Genomic DNA, 22,508 nt, shown 5'->3' on the forward strand with positions numbered 1-22,508 from the left:
TTTAATTTGAGGTCTATTTTATCTGATATTAGGATTGCAACTCCCGACTGTTTATGCGGTCCGTTTGCTTGGTAGATTTTGTTCCAGCCTTTAACATTGAAAATGTGTTTGTTTTTACGGGCAAGATGTGACTCCTGTAGCCAGCAGATAGAAGGGTCTTGTTTTTTAATCCAACTAGACAGTCTATGTCGCTTAATTGAAGAGTTCAGTCCGTTAACATTAAGAGATAGGACTGAGAGGTATTTGGGAGTTCCTGCCATGTTATCTACCTTCTTGGGGACTGCGAAAACTGGGTTCTTCCTATGGTTCTTGGATTCTCAGTTTGGGTGCAGTTTTTTGCCCTTTATTGCGGTCTTGTTGGTTTTCTATGTGTAGGACATCTTTAAGGATCTTTTGTAGGGCTGGTTTGGTGGAGATGTATTGTTTCAATTTTTCTTTGCTATGGAAGGTTTTTATTTGGCCTTCAGTTATGAAGGAGAGTTTAGCTGGGTACAGTATTCTTGGTTGATAGTTGTTTGTTTTTAGGGCATGGCATACATCATTCCAGACTCTTCTTGCTTTGATTGTCTCTGCTGAGAAATCTGAGGTGATTCTAATTGGTTTCCCTTTATAAGTGATTACCCTTTTCTCTCTGACAGCTTTAAGGATCTTTTCCTTGTTCTGAGTTGATCCTGTGTGGATTATAATGTGACGGTGGGATGTCCTATTTTGGTCTGGTCTATTTGGGGTTCTAAAGGCTTCTTGTATATGGACAGGCCTATCTTTTTGCATGCTTGGGAAGTTCTCTGCTAGGATCCTGTTAAACAGATTTCCTAGACCATTAACTTCTGTTTCTAGGTGCTCCTCTATACCCATTATCCTTAGATTAGGCCTTCTGATGGTGTATTCCAGGTATTGGATAGATCTATCATATTTCTTGGACTTGTCTTGAATGGTTGTATGTTCTTTCTCTATAATATCTAGGCTGTCTTCAATCCCTGAGATTCAATCTTCTGCATGGTCTAACCTGCTGTCAAGACTCTCTACTTTGTTTTTTATCTCTTTTCCTTCTAGTTGGTCAGCTTTGATGGCTTCGAGTTCTTTGTTGAAGCTCTGTTTTAGGTCTTGTATGAATTTCTTTACTTCCTTAATTTGGTGTTCAGTGTTTGTCCTCAAATCACTTAGTTGATTGGTTATGGTTTCTTTGGGCTCCCATTCCTTCTGTTGGGTTCCATTCAGCATTCCCTTTGTGGTCTCCCTGACTTCCTTCAGCTCTTTGTTAATGGATTCCATGAATGCCTTTAGTGATCTTTGTGTGTTCTCTACCTGGTCTCTCAATTCCTGTATTACTCTTTGATTAGCTTCCTCCCGTTCATGGGATTCCTGCAGATCTCTTTGAGTGTTCTCAGCCTGCTCACGCCATTCCTCTCTTTCTCTTTGAGTATTCTCAAGTTGTTCACGCAAATCCTGTATCAGTTTTTGAGTAGCTTCCTCACGCTTATGATATTCCTGTATAAACTTCTGGGATGCCTCCTCTCTCTCCCTATCACGCTCATACAGAGTCCTTTGTACATTTTCAAACTTTTCATTTATCATGTTTGCCAGCAGTGTTTGTAGAGCTGTTTGGGAACTCTCCTCTGGATTATTCATTATCTGTTCTAACCCCTGATTATCAGGATTGGGAATTGAGATACCCGAATTTGCCATTTTTCTTGTGTTTTTCCGGCTTACTCTGCCCATTTGAGATGAAGATAGCACCAGTTTTGTGCTAGAACACTATCTTAAGGCAACCATCAACCAAAGTTTGCATTTGTACAGTCAGTAGTCTACAGATACAATCTAGTTCAACAGATACATCTATTCGACATCAAACAACTATATGTTAAAGGACTTCGAACCGCAGAGAAGAATTTGGAAAACCAGAAATTATTAGGGTTAGGGAGAGATGTGGGTAAAAAATAGGAATAGATTGGTGTGGGGAGGCACAGGGAGAGTTAACTATGTCCTAATCACAATGCAGGAAATAGGTTGGGTAGGATGTAGGTAGAGAGAGAGAGAAAAAGAAGAAAGGGAAAGGGGAATGAAAAGAGACCAGAAAATAAAATAGAAACGTAAAAATTAATGTTATTTTAGAGATTAAAAGACCATCTATTTATAGAGGAATATGAATATGTTGAGAGAAAGGGAGGGACATAGAGGAGATGAGAAAAACTTTAAAAAAATGCTTAAAATATTATATAGGTATAAAGAGGTAGTACTGCTATTAATGAATTTAAGTCTCAGAGGTTTTGAATTGAGTAATAAGTTTGTGGATTAAGTGTGTACACAATGGGGGATAGGGTCTACTGGGTAACTACGGGTTTATCTGAGGATGTGCAGGACAAGAGTTAAGTCACATACAGATGAACAAAGAGGAAAAGATGGAAAGGATAGGAAAGTGAGAAGAAAAGATCAGAAGTTCAGTAGAGCTAGAAAAAAAAACAAAAAGATAATTAAGAATGAAAGAAAAAGAGAAAGAAGACAAGAAAAGAAAAGAAAACACACATTCACGTATTCCTAAAATAAAAATTATAAGAGGAGAAAAAAAAAACTTAATGGAAAACAATTATTTTTTCAGAAGAGGCAAAAATTAAAGATTAATAAAAGTTTTAGAAAAGCAAAAAAATATTATATATATATATAAGGTAACAAAAAATGAAAAAAAAAACAAAACAAGGAAAAGAAAAAAAAAAGAAAAGAAGAAGAAGAAAAAAAAAAAGTTCTTTGATTTTTTTTTTTTTTTTGGGAGGGGTGGGAAGAGTCCTGTATCTCCCTTTTGTCTGTAACCAGAGTCTGGTTGGAGTCTCTTGTCAGCTTGAGGTCCTGTGGCTTGATTGGTTTCTTAAGTCAGATTGTTGGAACAAGCAGAAAAATGCTCTGCTTTACCCAAGTTTTTGAGATCCCCCTCCCAGGTTAGTTTACTGGGAGGGTGATCTGCTTTGAGAATCACAAAAGAGGGGGATGCAGTGATGAAGCTAGGTTCTGGGTAGAGTTGAGGCCTTTCAAAGAACAGTAGCTTTTCCCTGGGGCTATTTTGTGAAAAAGAACTCCCAGCACCCAGCCTGGAGCCATTCTCAGGGTTTCTGTTTTTCAATTGATTGTGCTGGCTGCTAGAGGGCGGGGCAGCCTCTGGCTCTGGTTACCCGGTGAGGAGAGCCACTCCAATGGCTGGCGCCTGAGCTGGGTGGCTTTTCCCAGGATGGAACTGAGTCTGTGAGGTCACTTCGCCGTTAAGTTCTTGTGACCTGCTAAATGACTCGTTTTATTCCAAGGCCAGAGTTGGAGCTAGCCGCTCCTCCGAGCTTTGTCGGTATCCAAGATGGAGATCACCGGTGCTGGGGGGGGAGGGGTGGCCTTCCCTCCTCTGCTCCCAGAGGAGTGAGGAAGTGGGGCTTCTACTCACGCGGAGTCTTGGATCCCGGGTCGTCTCTGGTCTGCAAAGTGCAGGATGAAGTTGTTAGCTCCTTTTTGGTTCTTGCTGGTGTTTAGTAGAATCCGCTTGTCCGCTGCGTCTGGCTCCTTCGTCCCGGACTGCGTCTCAGGTATGCCTCCGCGGCGGTGGTTGCCGCTGCGACCCTGCCGCCGCAGCGGCAGCTGCTCAGATGTGTCTGCTTGGCTTCCCCTCTCTTGACTAACTCTCTGTCCTGTGATGGCACACTTGGTGTGATTCTCTGGCTTGGGACTGTTCACTGGAACTCTGAAACTGTTTTCTATGCAAGAGCTTGTTCAGATTCCAGCTTCTCCTCCGCCATCTTCCCGGAACTCAGATGACATGATCTTATATTTAAAGAATCTCATAGACTCCACTCCCAAATTACTCAAGCTGATTCAAAACTTTGGCAAAGTAGCAGGTTATAAAATTAACCCCCCAAAATCAATGGCTTTTCTGTATGCCAGCAATGAGAAAAGTGTGGCTGAAATTAGGAAAGCAACTCCATTTGTAATAGCCCCACAAAAAATAAAATACCTAGGAATTAACTTAACTAAAGAAGTGAAGGACCTCTATGATGAAAACTTTAAAATCTTGAAAAAGGAAATCAACACAGAACTTAAAAAATGGCAAAACCTCCCATGCTCCTGGATTGGAAAGATTAACATCGTGAAAATGGCAATACTTCCGAAGGCTATCTACAAATTCAACGCAATACCCATCAAAATTCCACCCTCATTCTTCAAGGAAATAGAAGAGGCAATCCAAAAATTCATATGGAACAATAAAAGACCCCGAATAGCAAAAACGCTCCTCAACAGAAAGAACACTGCTGGAGCAATATCAATACCAAATTTCAAACTCTACTATAAAGCCATAGTACTCAAAACAGCTTGGTATTGGCATAAGAACAGACCTCAGGACCAATGGAATAGAATTGAAAACCCAGAAATGAACCTACAGACCTATAGCCATCTAATCTTCGATAAGGGAGCTAAAACAATAGAATGGAAGACAGACAGCCTCTTCAGTAAATGGTGCTGGCAAAACTGGTTAACTACATGTAGAAAACTAAAGCTAGATCCTTATATATCACCCTGCACCAGAATCAACTCCAAATGGATCAAAGACCTTGAACTCAAAGCAAACACTCTGAAAACATTACAGGATGGAATAGGAGAAACCCTGGGTGTCCTTGGCTCAGGCCGAAATTTTCTGAATAGAGACCAGGAAACACAACAAATCAAAGAAAGGCTGGACAAATGGGATTGTATAAGGTTGCAGAGCTTCTGCAGGGCAAATGATATAGCTAGCAAGATCAATAGAAAGTCCAAGGACTGGGAGAAGATCTTTACTAGCCATACAACGGACAAGGGTCTCATATCTAAAATATACTTGGAACTCAAAAAATTAAACCACCCAACAACAAATCCTCAAAGAAACAACTGCCCAATAAGTAAGTGGGCGAAAGACTTAAAGAGAAGCTTCTCTGAAGAAGAAAGAAGGATGGCCAATAGACACATGAAGAAATGTTCAACATCCCTAGCCATAAAAGAAATGCAAATCAAAACAACATTGAGATATCACCTCACTCCAGTTAGAACAGCAAAAATCAAGAACTCTAACAACAACAGATGCTGGAGGGGATGTGGACAGAAAGGAACCTTACTTCATTGTTGGTGGGAATGTAAACTTGTTCAACCACTTTGGAAAGCAGTATAGAGGTTCCTCAAAAGACTCCACATAGAGCTCCCCAATGACCCAGCAATCCCACTTTTGGGCATTTACCCAAATGATCACAAACAAGGCCACACTAAAGCTACCAGCACAACTATGTTTATTGCAGCATTATTTACCATAGCTAAGACATGGAACCAACACAGATGCCCCTCAGTAGTTGAATGGATCAAGAAGATGTGGTATATATACACAATGGAATTCTATGCCTCCATCAGAAAGAATGACATTTCCCCATTTGTTAGGAAATGGAAAGGCTTGGAAAAAATTATATTAAGTGAAGTAAGCCAGGCCCAAAGAAACATAGGTCCCATGGTTTCCCTTATTTGCAATATCTAGTATAGGTATGAGTCAAGCGGAAAAAGTCAGAGAATGTGATGTTAGGAAAACGAACCCTCAAATATGTATTTTAATGTTTTTGTTTCTTTCATGCATGTGTTTCTAACGCATTTATAAGATTATTTCTTTGTTGCTTTGTATGTCCCTCCTCCACAGTGTAACCCCCGCTTTCACTATATTTGATGTCAGTATAACATGTGGAGGAGATGGGGACAAACAAGTCGTTTAAGGATTCAGGTGGACCTGTTGCAACAATGAGAAGTACAAAATGTCATGTCAAAACCAGCTTTACAATGTCGGTGGGGGGGGGTATGATTGGGTGGGAGGGAGGGGGGAGGCTGGGAAGGGAGGTGAAGGGTAAACAAAGGAGGAGGCTGCAATGCTTGGTAAGAAATGTATGCATTATCCTGCCCATGTAATTGTAACCCCTCTGTACAGTATGTTCTCAAATAAAATAAAATAAAATTTAAAAAAAAAAAAATAAAATAAAATAAAATAAAACTAATTCACAAAAAAAAAAAAACTTGGGATTGATTGTCATAGAAATAATAGCTTAGTCTGATGAACAAATGTATACTTTTCAAGAATTAATTATTATCGATAGTTCATAGGTTTATCTTCTAACAGAATGTGGCCATTTTTTGTTGACTTTTAAATATGTAACATCCCATTGGAAACTGCATCTATTACAGAATTAAATAAAAGGCTAACAAATACTATTTTAAATGTCTCTGGTATGGCATGTTCAGAATTTGAAAATGAGTATTTAGTAGTCATAGGAATTTTGAAGAACACATATCTTTTGTCCTCTTAGCAATTATTCAGTTTTAAAAGCTAGTACTTTCCATAGAAGAGAACCGTTTTCTGTTTTAGTATGAGACATTACTAAAATAATGTTTTTTCAAAATAATGGGAAGTATATTCTGAAAATATTGTATAGTTTGATAACATTCAAGTTAATGACCCTCTGATAAAGAAAGGGGTAATTGAATAATATTGACTATACCTATACAGTAAAATTATATTTTATGTAGCTTATATTTTAATTAAATTTTATTTTCAAGGGGATATATAGAAGGGATTGAAGTAATTGTAAGGTAGTGAATATATAACATGAACTTTTTACCCACTCCCTCATTTTCCTTACTGTTTTCCTTCATCCCAGTACCCCTAACAAGTTGTAATGTAAATTTCCAACATTTTGTTTTGTGAGAATTGCTATTGCATTGGTTTGCCCTTAGACCTTTGTCTCGCCATTTTATTGTTCCTCTTCCCTTGCCAAATTAAGATATATATATATATATATATATATATATATGCATATATATATATATATATATATACATACATACAATGACACATGATACTGAAAACAAATACAGCAGGGAACAAGCCCTAGGAGAAAACACAAAAGAAAAAAGAAATCACATAGTACATTAAAAACAACAACCACAATGAAAAACCTCTGTTTCCATATGTAGGAGTTCATTTTGCTCAGCATCATCTTACACATAGCTATTGAACCATTGTGCTCATCTGCTAGGACAATCCTAGATATTCCTACTTATTACAAATGAGGGAAACCATGGAATCTATTTTTTTGTGTCTTGTGTATTTTACTTAGTAGGATTTTCCCAAGTCTTTCCATTTCCTTATGAATTGGCAGCATATAATTCCACCGGGTATATATATATATATATATATACACACATATATATATATATATATACCACATTTTGTCAATTCGTTCATCTACTGAGTGGCACATTGGTTTGAAACATGACTGCATGTAAGTATTACGTAGGGCCATTCAAAAATGACAGATGCCACTTCCCCAGACATTCTAAAATCATGATTTCTATATAAGATAGGATTTCATGGTGGTACAAGTGTTGAGATAAGTGGATCAGCCTAATGTATAACTTGCACTGAATTAGGCAGGAAGGTATCCAATATCATTTAGGATAAGAATGGTAGTGACAAAATATTCCCTTGAGAAAAATACAGGAGGTTGCCAGAAGTATGAAGCAGTTCAGATAATTTTGAAGGAATTAGAAATGCAAGCGCAAGTATGTCTCTTTAAATAAAAAATTATGTAAGTGGAAGGGCAAAAGAAGAGGAAGAGAAGAAACAACTGACCGCAGATCATTGTCCCAAGTATAAAAGGACATAATGTATAACTTCCAAGTTAAAAAGAGACCAATATAATACATCCCACTTAATTTCGGTTTTTTTTTTTTTCCAGGGCTGAGGACTTAACCCAGGGCCTTGCGCGTGCCAGAAGGGCACCCTTCTGCTGGGATAAACCCCCAGCCCCAGTCCCACTTAATTAAGGTACTTGCAAAATGTTTACTTGGCTTTTTCCTAGTTTAATGCTCCAAAATAAATGAAAACGTACTTCAACCTGAACACTAACTCTGATGAGCCCTCTTTTTCTCACTTTGCACTTGGAAGATAATTCCTAAGTTGATTATGTTGTAGCTGATTAGAGTCAGACTAAGGGGCTTCTACTTGTACAATTATCCCAGAATAGTTTAAAGCAGCTTCTCCTGAAGATATCCAATTACATTGTCTGAAGCTATACTTTGGACACACCCTCACACTTGAACACATAATTTCAAATTACACTTCAGCATTTCCGTGGCACATTCTACTTTGTGCCTCTGTCTTTTTGCACATTCCTTTTGAGTTCATAGTTGCTCTATTTCCATTTCATCTGTAAAAGCTGCTAAGCACATTGTTCAACTACCACTTTTTGTTTGGTACTTTGTCCATGTTAAGTAATAGGGTAGTACTCACTCTCTGAGGAGAAAAGTTCCACAATATAACCCTATGCCCACATTAGAGGATGTAGAATTTAAAGCATTTTGAGACAAAGAGTGAATTAGAATTGAAAGGCTTCTTAGGGACATTTTCTTGGAGCTCATTAGTTTACCCAGGAGAAATATAAATATCCATAAAATCTGGAGCTAATTAGTAAGTATCCAAATTAACACTAGATCTTAGACATTGTCTTAAAACAAGTCACCATTGTATTGTTGTTACATCAGAATCCTTCCCTACTTGCAAATGGGTATAAGAAAATGAAAGAAAGACATTAAAGCAAAATGTCTTATCTCTATAGGCATTTAATCCTAGTGGTGAGAGTAATGTCTGAACTCTTCCATTCAATAAAAGCTTGAAGTTTATAAGAGTAATTCCTACATACAAGAATTTGTGGCAGGTTCAGAGTATGTGGCAGTTATGATGTGTCAACGGATTTTGAGGCATTTTATATTCTAAAGAGGAATCAATTCCAGGAGTCTTCAATCACATCAGCAAAGCTGTATGTTCAACCTAATACTTGGTTTTACTTTTCCTACATTTATAACGAATAGGCTGATAAAATATCCAAATATATCTAAAGATATTTCAATAAAATCTCAAACTGTTGTGGATACATGGGTCACTAATTGGAACTGTAGGACAAATTAAGCTTGTCTGTGCTGTAGTTCAATCTCTAATCTGCTGGCTGAACAAAGTCTTCAAAAATATTCACAGAATACCTCTAAGTAAAGTTCATGAGAGTTATATCTATATAATTTTGCTAAGGTCAGGATAAAAGCATTTGTTCCCAGCATTTAAAATCAACAGGATCTGTTGAATTCATGGATCCAGAATTTTATGGCTCAAAATTTTATCAATATGACTTTCAACAAAACACTATTATTTTTAAACTTGTCTATATCCTTTTACTATTCAAATCCAAATAGCATATTTCCTTCAATATCTTCCTGAAAATTCTTTCCTTCCTTTACTTCAGAAAATCTGTGTTTATTACTTTTTTGGTTCCTTGTTTTTCTCTTTGTTCCAGTCTTGTCCACACTGGTGCTCACATTGCTAACATTTGTGTGAGAACTTTTCTTTTCCTCTTCCCTTTCAATAATACCCCCCCCAATTTTATTATCCTTTTTTATATCCATGGTCGTGGAGATTTTGATGATGTCTAAACAGACCTATCTTTGCATCTGTTTAATATGAACTTTAGAACTATCAGAGAGTTTTATCCCCTAAATCCATCATTTCCACCTGTGGTCCTTATTACTAAGAATATCACTAATACAGTTGTTAGCCAGACCTGTGGAAGGACCTTAGATTTCTTCTTACCTCTCTACTCCCTCCCATTAGATAAGATGAATGATCAAGATTTTCTCAGGTTTTGTCACTAATATGATTTCTATGTACTCCTTTTCATGCCCCTGACACCAGCCTGTTTCATTTACTCATCACTGTCACCTAGTCTTAAAACAACCATTTCCAAAGTATGCTTTTGCCCCATAGTCTTTTCATATTGGTCCTCTCCATCAGCAAATTACTCTTTGTAAGCACACAGAGTGAAGACCTCAGACAAAAATTCTGCTATCATTCTTTGCTCACTACATTGACTGTTGGCCTTACATTTCCCATCTCTAAATGGATGTAATCTACCAGAAATAATGAAGAATATATTTGTTGACTTCTAGAGCAAGAAAAGAGAAGAGTGAAGAGACCTTACATTTTCCAACTTACCTTACAAATAAGGAAAGAGTCAAATTCAGTTTGTTGGTATAAAGTCACAAATTGTTTCATGCAGAAATAAAAATAAATTTTACCTCCTTGCTCTAAGGTCTAAGTCCTTTTAAGGTAACTACAGATATGTAAGTAGTATTATGTAAATATTGTCATGTGTTACAGCTGTATTGAAGATCATACTCTTAATATATTACTGGAAAACATTGGTTATTGAATAGTATGTATATGAGAGCCATGGCTTTCATGTTATTTGAACTAATCACACTAAGTTGAACAGTACATCTTATTCCATTAAAATGTGGAAATTAATGATTTTATTTATAAGAAAACAATACCGCCAAGAATAGTGAGAATACATGAAAGAGACTGTAGGAATTACATTAGGGTTTTTACTGTCTCTACCTGTTTATGTGATTACATTTCTTGATATTGAAACTCTCGTCTCGTTATTCTTATTGTATGTAATCCAAAGCTGTTGATTACTATGTATTCAATGTGGGAAATCTAGCTTCAAAATTGTGTAAAGTTTTTTTTTTTCCTTTTGAATCACAACATGGTCATTATCAGGGTACACTGTGGTCCTCCTCCTCATCATCAAAATTAATATTAGCATCATAATTGCTAACTATTGAAGTCTGATATGTGTCTATGATTTTGCAATTATTTTCTGTTGATTAATAATTTTAATGTTACCACTGTGCATAAATCCATATTAAAATTTTGATCAAATAAAGAAGCAAAAAAAACTAAGCCAAAACAGGTAACTTGACTATGTGCTTATAACAAATTATGGAATAGAATTTTGAAGTATTGCAAATTCCTAACCAGTATGAATTCACTTCCTCTCTCCCCACCACTACACACAAATATTTAAGAGTTTGAACAGAATCATTTCAAGTAATATACTGTAAATGTTACTACAATATCATGTGTATATCTAAAATACCCTTGAAAGTAATAAACTCTACTTTCTATTGAAGGTTAGTCATTCTATTCTAGGAAACTTTTGGAAAAATATACTGTATATCTTTGAAATGAAAAAAGGTCAAAAAAGAGCATAAAGTTTTACAAGGTGTCTATCTTCAGAAATATATACATATATATATATGTATATATATATATATTTGTGTGTGTGTGTGAATAGAAAGACATACATTTTTAGAGATTATTTGTCATCAGAAATATATACATATGTCTACATTTATGTGTCGAATGATGTACATTATAATGAAAAAAACATTTTAAAACATATTTAAAATTAAAAAATACATCAAACCAAGTGCCACTTACTCACGCCTATAAATGGAGCTATTCTGGGTAATGAGATCTTAGATTTGATTTTGAAACTAGCCCAGACAGAAAAGTACTTGTTAGATTCTTGTCTCCAATTAGCCACTATAAACAGGAATTAGCTCTGTGCCTCAAGTTGTAGAATGCTGGCATTGAGCATAAAAAGGCTTAAGGACAATGCACAGGCCTTGTAAACAACAACAACAACAACAGCAAAAAAATATATTACCTTAATTTCTCAAAAGCATCTTTTAAGTGCTGTGAACATTTCTTAGAAACATGAATACATGCCCCTGCAAAATGTTAAGTAAAAGTATAGAATATTTACATCTATGTTAAATACATGACTATTTAGATTGTTTAAGATATTTAGGTAATGATTAGGAATTAAAAATAATGATAACATATCAAGACTGGTGTTTTATTCTATTTTACGATAGTAATAAAATAATATTTGTAATGATTATGTAAATTTCTCTTGTTTGGTATTTGAATTATAATAAATGTTAAACATTTTTAAATGATTTCCATAGGAAAGAATCATTTTTTAATGGTATCAGTTCTTTTGTAATTTCAAAACTATTAAGAAATTTATTCCAAGTCTGGTTACTCGAAGACTGTATTTGTTTTCTTATTCTAGTTTTCATATGTTGGTAGAAATTAAAATTCCAAAAATTCAGTGGATGTTGGCATTCAAGAACATCTTTATAGATACTAATATTAGAGCCCCATAAATGGAATTGCTTTATTTCATTTGTTATTTTCACAAATAAATCAAGATTATTGTGTATTTTGTTTCTTTTCATTGCTATTGCCTCTTATCCTGAGAATACTTTTTTTCCTAGCAAAGTAGAAAAAAACAATTTTATTGAGCAAGTAACATATGGCTTTCATAAATCACAGGTGTACGGATTTGGGTCTTCTGTCATTTGCTAAACGTTTCTTCCAGAAAAGGTTATCAATTACTTATAAGTCATGCATAATCCCTAGCTATTCCAGTTATCACATACACTTTTTGATTGAGTTATCTCTGTAAAACTAAAATAAACAGACCAAAAAACTCAAAATAAACAGAAATCAAATCTTTGTTCTAAAAGCTGTAGTTTACAAATAGATTTAGCCAACACCGAAAACATCTTTTTAGGTATGCTTCAATTTGTGTGAAGTATCTTTAACAATAGTTTTTTTTTTTTTTGCTAACATGTAATTCACATGCCATATAATATCTCCTTCTACAGTATACAATTTAGTGCTTTGAAAGTGAATTGTACAATCATAGATTTTCCAAGCCTAATTTTCCCTTGCATTTCTTCAAATAGAAATGGTGTAAATTTAAGAACAGACATTAAAATAGATATAAAATTCACTTACAATAATTTGTCCAGCATACATCCTCTATTGTGTGTCTAATCAAAATTCGTTTTTGGGGATTATTTCCAAGGTTTCACACAGACTATTCAAGTGCACTGTCAGTGAACTATATTCTATGTCCAAATAAGTTTTTTAATTCTCTTTAATACATACATAGAAGTGTAATGGCTGAATCATATACAATTCTCTTTGACCTTTTGAAGACTTGAAAACTTGCTTGTTAAAATGATTGCAGTATTATACAAATCAATCTACTATGTGGAGTATATCAATTTCTCCACAAATGCATTACTATATTTTGCGTCATCTTTTTATATTATGGTCATACTAGTGAGTTTTCATTTTATTTTTTTCTTAGAAACTAAAGAGGAGCTTATTTCATATGCTCCTCCTATTGACTATTAATTTACATATGTTCTTTAAAGAAATATCCTGTTTGGGAAAAAAATATATAGAATTAGAAGATATAAAAGTACTTAAGACTCAGTATCATTGTAGCATTAACATTGTACCATTAACAAATATGTGCCCTCTATCTGTTGGGTATGTTTTCACTTCTTTCATAGAATTATAAAAGGTAATCAGTTGATATTAACCAGTACATTCTTCTTTTCTTTAGCCACTAATTCTTTCCATGTCAAATTTTTAGAAACCTTTACTCATCCAATGTCATGAATTTTTACATTTATGTTTTATAGGTTTTTATATCTCACATTTAGTTTGATAATCATATTTTATTTTAAAATTTTGTACAAGGTTTGAGGAAGTAGTCTAAGCTCATTCTTTAAATCTAAAGAGGCAATAGTGCCAATACACCCATTTAAGATTCTATTTTTATTTAATAAAGTCATGGCATACTCTTCAAAATCTGTTCACAATAAAACTAAGAATTTATTTTTGATAAATCTGTTACATTCTTCTATGTGTCTGTTCTTATAGTAGACTACACATGGTAATAAGATTCAAATCTAGTATGAGGGCTCAAGCTACAGCATTTTACAAAATTGTTCTGACTGACCTGTATTCCTTGAATTTACATACAAGTTTATTGAGCAGGTGGACCACTATTTAACAGAGTTATCTAGATGTTTGATAGTCACTCATATTTGGCTCTTTGTGAAAACACACGATCCCAGATATTACATATAGTAAAATGTCTTAAGAGAATGCTTGAAACAACTAAAATTAATTTAGGAATGAGTTAAAATTTAGATAACACTATAGCACAATAAACCTGAATGATGACTTGAGCTGTACTACATAGGAGAGTGAGAGGGGATAGAATAGAATGATGGACCACATACGAGCTGTATGTCATTGGTTTTGTGTATGTCATTGGTTTTGTGTTTCAAAAAACAGAAAGTCTTCAGAGAAGAAGAGGAGGAAAATAATTAAAGTGTCCTGAATCAAGTTACTTTTTAATCCACCTAATAGTGTGGACTGAGTCAGAGAAGATGGGAAAAAATACAATAGAAAATAATGCATTGTATAGACTTGTTACAATGTAAAGAAATTGCAATAAGAATGTGATAATTAATTACCAAAGAAATAAGAGAAAGAATAGGTAAAATCTAAAGGCAAAAAGAATAAAGAGAGAAAAGAAGCAAAGTAAAACCTTTATCAACAAACGCAAGAGTTTGGAAGTGGAAATATTCTAAGTAACAATAAAATTTGCTAACATGGATAGAATATGGATCACATTGTAGAATATATAATTTTGAAAAAAACATACTAGGAATGAAAATTTAAAAGTCATAATTTAAAGCACTATTTACATTATAACTGCACAGTATAGTTCAGAGGTAAAAACTTGGTTTAGCATATGTGAAACAATGCTATCCCAAGTGATATCCCAAGCATTACAAAGTATTCACATATCATCATACACACACAAAAACCACATAAACACACACACATACCACATACACACATTTGGATTATTATTATCATATTAAACAAAAGAAATCACCACAAATAGTAAAAGTAATTTAATATAGGAAATCATAATATTGCTTGTACTATTTAAAAGTTTAGTAGAAATAAAATAGTTACAATATACTTGGATTCTTATAGATTAAGTTAATTGAAAAATAAGAAATTGAAGACATGAGAACCTTTGCAAACAAGTTTTAAATAATGAACATTTTGAAGAGTTTATCCTTTTATTTTGACAAAATATTGATGCTACTGGTGATAACCAGCTGCTCTATATCTCACTAGGGATGGCCATATCTCTAATAATTTCAGTCTGGATATTTTTATAATGAGGTCTCAGCTTCTTAAGCTCTCCTGAATTACAAACCCTATTCACAGTTACTACCATAGCTAGAAAATGGAAGCTACAAATCACCTTGCCCAGCTCAAACTTTTTTTTTTTAATTCAAGTACAAATATTTACAAAAAAAAGTAACCAGGTTATGAAGATTTTTCTTAATAAAGTATGTGCTTCTTGGAAATATAGTAAGTATTTGTTACCTGGAAAATATGTTTAGAAATATAAGAAAATGAATTTATTTAAATTCACCTACCATATATAAATTAAGGAAATAATTTTAGATATTCACATGTTAAATATTTTAAAAGCAAAATATATGTGCCTGAATAATTTACATGTGTTAAAAATCATGCAAAATTAAATTAACTAATCCTACAACTATGAAAAAAGAATTACCCTAAAGAAACAAAGGAAGTTCAAAATTTGAAATTCAGAAAATAAAATGAATTGTACTGTTTAGTTGACCTAAATAACTGCAAACCATCTGTATATCAATTTTATAATGAAAATACATGAACAAAAAAAACAAAAGTACAGTAGTTGTTTGAGTGTAGAAATAAAACCCATGGAGGGGATAACAATGTTCCTTCCATAAGAAATGTACTCATTACCTGATGTAACTGTAACCCCTCTGTACATTACCTTCACAGTAAATTAAATTGAAATTAAAAATGAAACAAATAATATACCAATTAAGAATTCTTAAAAGCCATTGGTTAAACACTTTGTAAAATCTGCCCCCAGTACACAAATGATATACTTTGATGATAATATTTAAATACATAAATTTCAGCAGAGCAGCAAAAAGTTTAAAAACGGTTACAAAGTAAATAAGTCAGAATATAAGACTATAATAATAATAGATGATTATTTTTAATTTTAATTTTAATTTTTACTGTGAAAATACTGTACAGAGGGATTACAATTATATGGGAAAGATAATGAGTACATTTCTATCAAGCATAGTAGCCTCCTCCTTTGTTTCCCCTTCCATTCCTCTCCCAGTCTCCCCACCCAATCTTCCTCATCGCCCACCAAAGTTGTTAGTTCGTTTTTCCATATAACGACTTGTACATCTCATTGTTGAAATGGATTCACAAGTATACCTATTTAAATGATTTGTTTTTCCCTTCCCCACCACAAATTATACCAACCTCAAATACAGTGAAAGCAGGGGTTATGCTATTGGGGAGGGACATACAAAGAAACAAAGAAATAATCTTATAAATGTGTTAGAAACAATCACCTGAAAGAAAAAGAAAACATTGAAATATGTATCTTGGTGTTCATTTCCCTAACATCAACTTACCTGAACTTTTCTGCTTGACTCAGACATATAATAGTTATTGCAAATAAGGGAAACCATGGGTCCTAAGTTACTTTGGGCCTGGATTACTTCAGTTAATATAATTTTTTCCAAGTCTTTCCATTTCCTAACAAATGGTGCAATATCATTCTTTCTGACGGAGGCATAGAATTCCATTGTGTATATATACCACATTTTCTTGATCCATGCATCCACAGAGCGGCATCTGGGTTGGTTCCATATTTTAGCTAGGGTAAATAAGTCTGCAATAAGCATAGTCGTTCTGGTAGCTTAAGTGTTGTCTTGTTTGTGAACATTTGGGTAAATGCCCAAAAGTGGGATTGCTAGGTCATAAGTGAGCTCTATGTGGAGTCTTTTGAGGAACCTCCATACTGCTTTCCAAAGTGGTTGAACAAGTTTACACTCCCACCAACAATGCAGTAAGGTTCCCTTCTGTCCACATCCCCTTCAGCATCTGTTGTTACTAGAGTTCTTGATTATAGCCATTCTAACTCTGGTGAGGCAGTATCTCAATGTTGTTTTTATTTGCATTACATTTATGGCTAGAGAGGTTGAGCATTTCTTCATATGTCTATTGGAAAACCTTCTTTCCACTTCTGAGAAATTTCTCTGTAAGTCTTTAGCCCACTTATTTATTGGGCACTTGTTTCTTTGAAAATTTGTTGTTGGGGAATTTAATTTTTTGAGTTCCAAGTAAATTTTAGATATGAGACCCTTTTCTGTTATATGGCTAGTGAAGATCTTCTCCCAATCCGTGGGCTTTCTATTGATCTTGCTAGCTATGTCCTTTGCCATGCAGAAAATCTGCAATTTCATGCAATCCCATTTGTCCAACCTTTCTTTGATGTGTTGTGTTTCTGGGTCTCTATAAGAAAATTCCGGCCTGTGCCATGGAGACCTGGGGTTTCTCCTATTCCATCCTGTAATGTTTTAAGAGTGGCTACTTTGACTCTGAGGTCTTTGATACATTTGGAGTTAATTCTGGTGCAGGGTGATATATAAGTATCTAGATTTAGTTTTCTAGAAGTGATGAACCTATTTTGCTAGCAGCATTTACTGAAGAGGCTGACTTTATTCCATTCTATATTTTTAGATCCCTTATCGAAGATTAAATGGCTATAGGTCGGTAGGTTCATTTCAGGGTTTTCAATTGTATTCCATTGGTCCTGAGGTCTGTTCTTGTGGCAGTACCAAGCTGTTTTTGTTATTATGGCTTTGTAGTAGAGTTTGAAATTTGGTACTGATATTCCTCCAGCACTGTTCATTCTGTTAAGGATCGTTTTAGATATTACGGGGACTTTTATTGTACCATATACATTTTTGGATTGCCGCTTTTATTTCCTTGAAGAATGAGGATGGAATATTGATAGGTATCGCATTGGATTTGAAGATAGCCTTGTGAAGTATCGCCATTTTGACGATGTTGATCTTTCCATTCCAGGAGCATGAGAGTTATTGACACTTTTTTTTCATAAGGCAAAGTTCTTTGATTATTTAATCTCAAAATTAAATAATGACATTACAATTCCATATTTGATTAAATAATTCTTATAAAACTCGTTAAGTGTTTTAGCTACTTTAAATGCTCAGTTATTTTTTTTTTATTTTAATTTTTTGAGAACATATTGTACAGAGGGGTTACAATTACATGGGCAAGATAATGAGTAAATTTCATATCAAGCATTGCTGCCTCCTCCTTTATTTACCTTTCACATCACTTACCAGCCACCCCCCGCGCTCCCACACAATCCCCCCCGCCCCGCACCAAAGTTGTAAAGTTCGTTTTTGACATGACAACTTGTACTTCTCATAGTTTCATCGGGTCCACGTGTATCCTTAAACGACTTGTTTTTTCCAATCTCCTCCACAAATTATACCGAAATCAAATATAGTGAAAGCAGGGGTCATACTGTGGGGGAGGGACATACAAAGCTACAATGAAATAATCTTATAAATGAGTTAGAAAAAAATGCACGAAAGAAAAAAAAACATTTAAATACATATTTAAGGGTTCATTTTCCTAACATCACATTATCTGACCTTTCCTGCTTGTCTCATACATGTACTAGATATTGCAAATAAGGGAAAGCATGGGACTTATGTTTCTTTGGGTTAGGATTACTTCATGTAATATATTTTTATCCAAGCCTTTCCATTTCCTAACAAATGGAGAAATGTCATTTTTTCTGATGGAGGCATAGAATTCCATTGTGTATATATACCACCTTTTCTTGATCCATTCATCTACTGAGGGGCATCAGGGTTGGTTCCAGAACTTAGCTATGGTAAATAATGCTGCAATAAACATAGTTGTGCTGGTAGCTTTAGTGTGGTCTTGTTTGTAAACATTTGGGTAAATGCCCAAAAGTGGGATTGCTGGGTCATAGGGGAGCTCTATGTGAAGTCTTTTCAGGAACATCTATACTGCTTTCCAAAGTGGTTGAACAAGTTTACACTCCCACCAACAATGAAGTAAGGTTCCTTTCTGTCCACATCCCCTCCAGGATCTGTTGTTTTTAGAGTTCTTGGTTATAGCCATTCTAACTGGGATGAGGTGGTACCTCAATGTTGTTTTGATTTGCATTTCTTTTATGGCTAGGGAGGTGAGCATTTCTTCATGTGTCTATTGGCCATCATTCTCTCTTCTTCAGAGAAGTTTCTATTCAAGCCATTAGCCCACTTATTTATTGGGCAGTTGTTTCTTTGAGGATTTGTTGTTGGGGGGTTTAATTTTTTGAGTTCCAAGTATATTTTAGATATGAGACCCTTGTCCGTTACATGGCTAGTGAAGATCTTCTCCCAATCTGTGGGCTTTCTATTGATCTTGCTAGCTATGTCCTTTGCCATGCAGAAGCTCTGCAACTTCATGCAATCCCATTTATCCAATCTTTCTTTGATTTGTTGTGTTTCCAGTCTCTATAAGAAAATTTCGGCCAGAGCCGAGGAGGCCTAGAGATTCTCCTATTTCGTCCTGTAATGTTTTCTTAGTGTCTGCTTTGACTCTGAGGTCTTTGATCCATTTGGAGTTGATTCTGGTGCAGGGTGATATATAAGGATCTAGTTTAGTTTTCTCCAAGTAGTTAACCAATTTTGCCAGCACCATTTACTGAAGAGGCTGTCTTTCTTCCATTCTATTATTTTAGCTTCCTTATCCAAGATTAGTTGGCATAGGTCTGTAGGTTCATTTCTGGGTTTTCAATTCTATTCCATTGGTCCTGAGGTCTCTTCTTATGCCAGTACCAAGCTGTTTTGATTACTATAGCTTTATAGTAGAGCTTGAAATTTGGTATTGATATTCCTCCAGCAGTATTCTTTCCGTTGAGGAGCGTTTTTGCTATTCGGGGTCTTTTATTGTTCCACATGAATTTTTGGATTGCCTCTTCTATTTCCTTGAAGAATGAGGTTGGAATTTTGATAGGTATCGCATTGAATTTGTAGATAGCCTTGGGAAGTATTGCTATTTTCACGATGTTAATCTTTCCAATCCAGGAGCATGGGAGGTTTTGCCATTTTCTAAGTTCTGTTTTTATTTTCTTTTTCAAGATTTTAAGTTTTCACCATGGACGTCCTTCACTTCTTCGGTTAATTCCTAGGTATTTAATATTTTGAGGGGCTATTACAAATGGAGTTAATTTCCTAATTTCAGACACACTTTTCTAATTGTTGGCATACAGAAAAGCCATTGATTTGGGGGGGTTAATTTTATAACCTGCTATTTTGCCAAAGGTTTGAGTCAGCTTGAGTAATTTGGGAGTGGAGTCTACGGCATTCTTTAAATACAAGATCATGTTATCTGCAAAGAGGGAGAGTTTTATTTCTTCTTTCCCTATTCAGATCACCTTTATGTTTACATCTTGTCTTATTGCTGTAGCTAGACAATCTAATACCAGAATGAATAGAAGTGGAGAGAGTGGACATCCTTGTCTTGTTCCTCAGTGAAGAGGAAATGGCTTTAGTTTTTCACCATTAAGTATAAGGCTGGCTGTAGGTTTGTCATATACAGCCTTTACTGTATTGAGGAATGTTCCATGGATTCCTAATTTTTCCAAAACCTTCATCATAAAGGGGTCTTGGATCTTGTTGGACCCTTTTTCTGCATCTATTGAAATAACCATGTGGTTCTTATCCTTGCTCCTGTTGATGTGATGAATAATATTAATTGATTTCCGTATATTGAACCAGCTTTGCATCCCTGCAATGAATCCTGTTTGATCTCGGTGTATGATTTTTTGGATGAATTGTTGAAGTCGATTGGCCAAAATTTTGTTGAGAAGTTTTGCATCAATGTTCATCAAAGAACTGAGTCTATAGTTCTCTTTCTTTGATGAGTCCCTGCCTGGTTTTGGGATGAGGGTTATGATGGCTTCATAGAATGTGTTCGGTAGTGAACTTTCTCTTTCAATATCATTGAAGATTTGGAGGAGTATTGGTGTGAGCTCTGCTTTGAACTCCTTGTAGAGTTCTGCTGTAAAACTATCTGGTCCTGGACTTTTCTTAGCTGGCAAGTGTCTTATTGCTGTTTCTATTTCAATGCTTGATATGGGCCTGTTAAGCTGGTTTAACTCATCTTGGTTTAGTTTTGGCATGTCAATATTTGCTAGGAAAAGGTCCATTTCTGTCAAGTTCTCAAACTTATTAGCATAAAGTTTTGAGAAGTATTCCCTCATAATGTTCTGAATCTTGGTTTTTTTCCTGGTGATGTTTCCATTCTCTTCTCTAAGTTTATTTATTAGGATGTGTTCTTTTCTTTTTTTGATAAGATTTGCTAAGATTTGCCAATTTTGTTAATTTTTTCGAAGAACCAACTCTTTCTGTTGTTCATTCTTTCTATAGTTTTTTTTGGATTCTAATTCATTTAATTTTAATTATTTCTTTCCGTCTACTGGATTAGGGTTTTCTTCCTGCTCTTTTTCATGTAGGTTCAGATGGCTCATTAAATTATTGGTTTCCAATCTCTCCAATTTGTTAATGTAGGAGCTCAGAGGTATAAACATGACTCTGAGTACTGCCTTTTCTGTTTCCCTGAGGAGCTGGTAATTTATGTGCTCATTTATGTTGAATAGCATGAACATTTGAATTTCCTTTCTAATCTCTTCCTTTACCCACTCATGATTCAGCAGTGTGCTGTTCAGCCTCCATGTTTTATCAGACTTTCTTTGGTGGATTTTGGTTTTGAGTTCTAATTTTATTCCCTTGTGCTCCGCGAGAATGCAGGGTATAACGTCAATGTTTCTGAATTTGGACAAGTTTGCTTTGTTTCCTGAAATGTGGTCTATTTTAGAAAATGTTACATGAGGTGCTGAGAAAAACGTGTATTCTGATGCTGGTGGGTGAAATATTCGGTAGATGTCTGTTATATCTAGTTGATCTATGCAGTTGTATAGAACAGCGGTTTCTCTGTTGAGTTTTTGTCGAGTTGATCTATCTAGTGCGGAGATCGGTGTGTTAAAATCCCCAACAATTATTGTCTTTGGATCTATGTGTGATTTGTGGGAAAATAGTGTTTCTTGGATAAATTTGGGTGCTCCATTGTTTGGCGAATATATATTTAGAATTGTAATATCCGCCTGAAGGAGAGATCCCTTAATTAGTATTTAGCCACCTTCTTTATCTCTTCTCACAAATTTTAATTTGAAGTTTATTTTATCTGATATTAGTATTGCAACTCCCGTCTGTTTATGGCTGCTGTTTACTTGGTAGATTTTGTTCCAGCCTTTAACATTGAAAATATGTTTGTTTTTATGGGCAAGATATGACTCCTGAAGGCAGCAGATAGAAGGACCTTGTTTTTAATCCAACTAGACAGTCTATGCCACTTAATTGAAGAGTTAAGTCCGTTAATGTTAAGATACAGGACTGAGAGGCATTTGGGAGTTCCTGCCATGTTATCCACTTTCTTGGGGGTTGTGAAAACTGGGTGCTTCCTATGGTTCTTGGATTCTCAGTTTGGGTGCAATTTCTTGATTTTTATTGTGTTCTTGTTGGTGTTCTATGTGTAGGACGTCTTTAAGAAACTTTTATAGGGCTGTTTTGGTGGAGATGTATTGTTTCAATTTTTCTTTGCTATGGAAGGCTTTTATTTGGCCTTCAGTTATGAAGGAGAGTTTAGCTGTTGTACAGAATTCTTTGTTGATAGTTGTTTGTTTTTAAGGCATGGCATACATCATTCC

Source organism: Dipodomys spectabilis, unplaced genomic scaffold, assembly GCF_019054845.1.
Source record: "Dipodomys spectabilis isolate Male_0828 unplaced genomic scaffold, ASM1905484v1 ptg000220l, whole genome shotgun sequence".
Lineage (NCBI taxonomy): Eukaryota > Metazoa > Chordata > Mammalia > Rodentia > Heteromyidae > Dipodomys > Dipodomys spectabilis.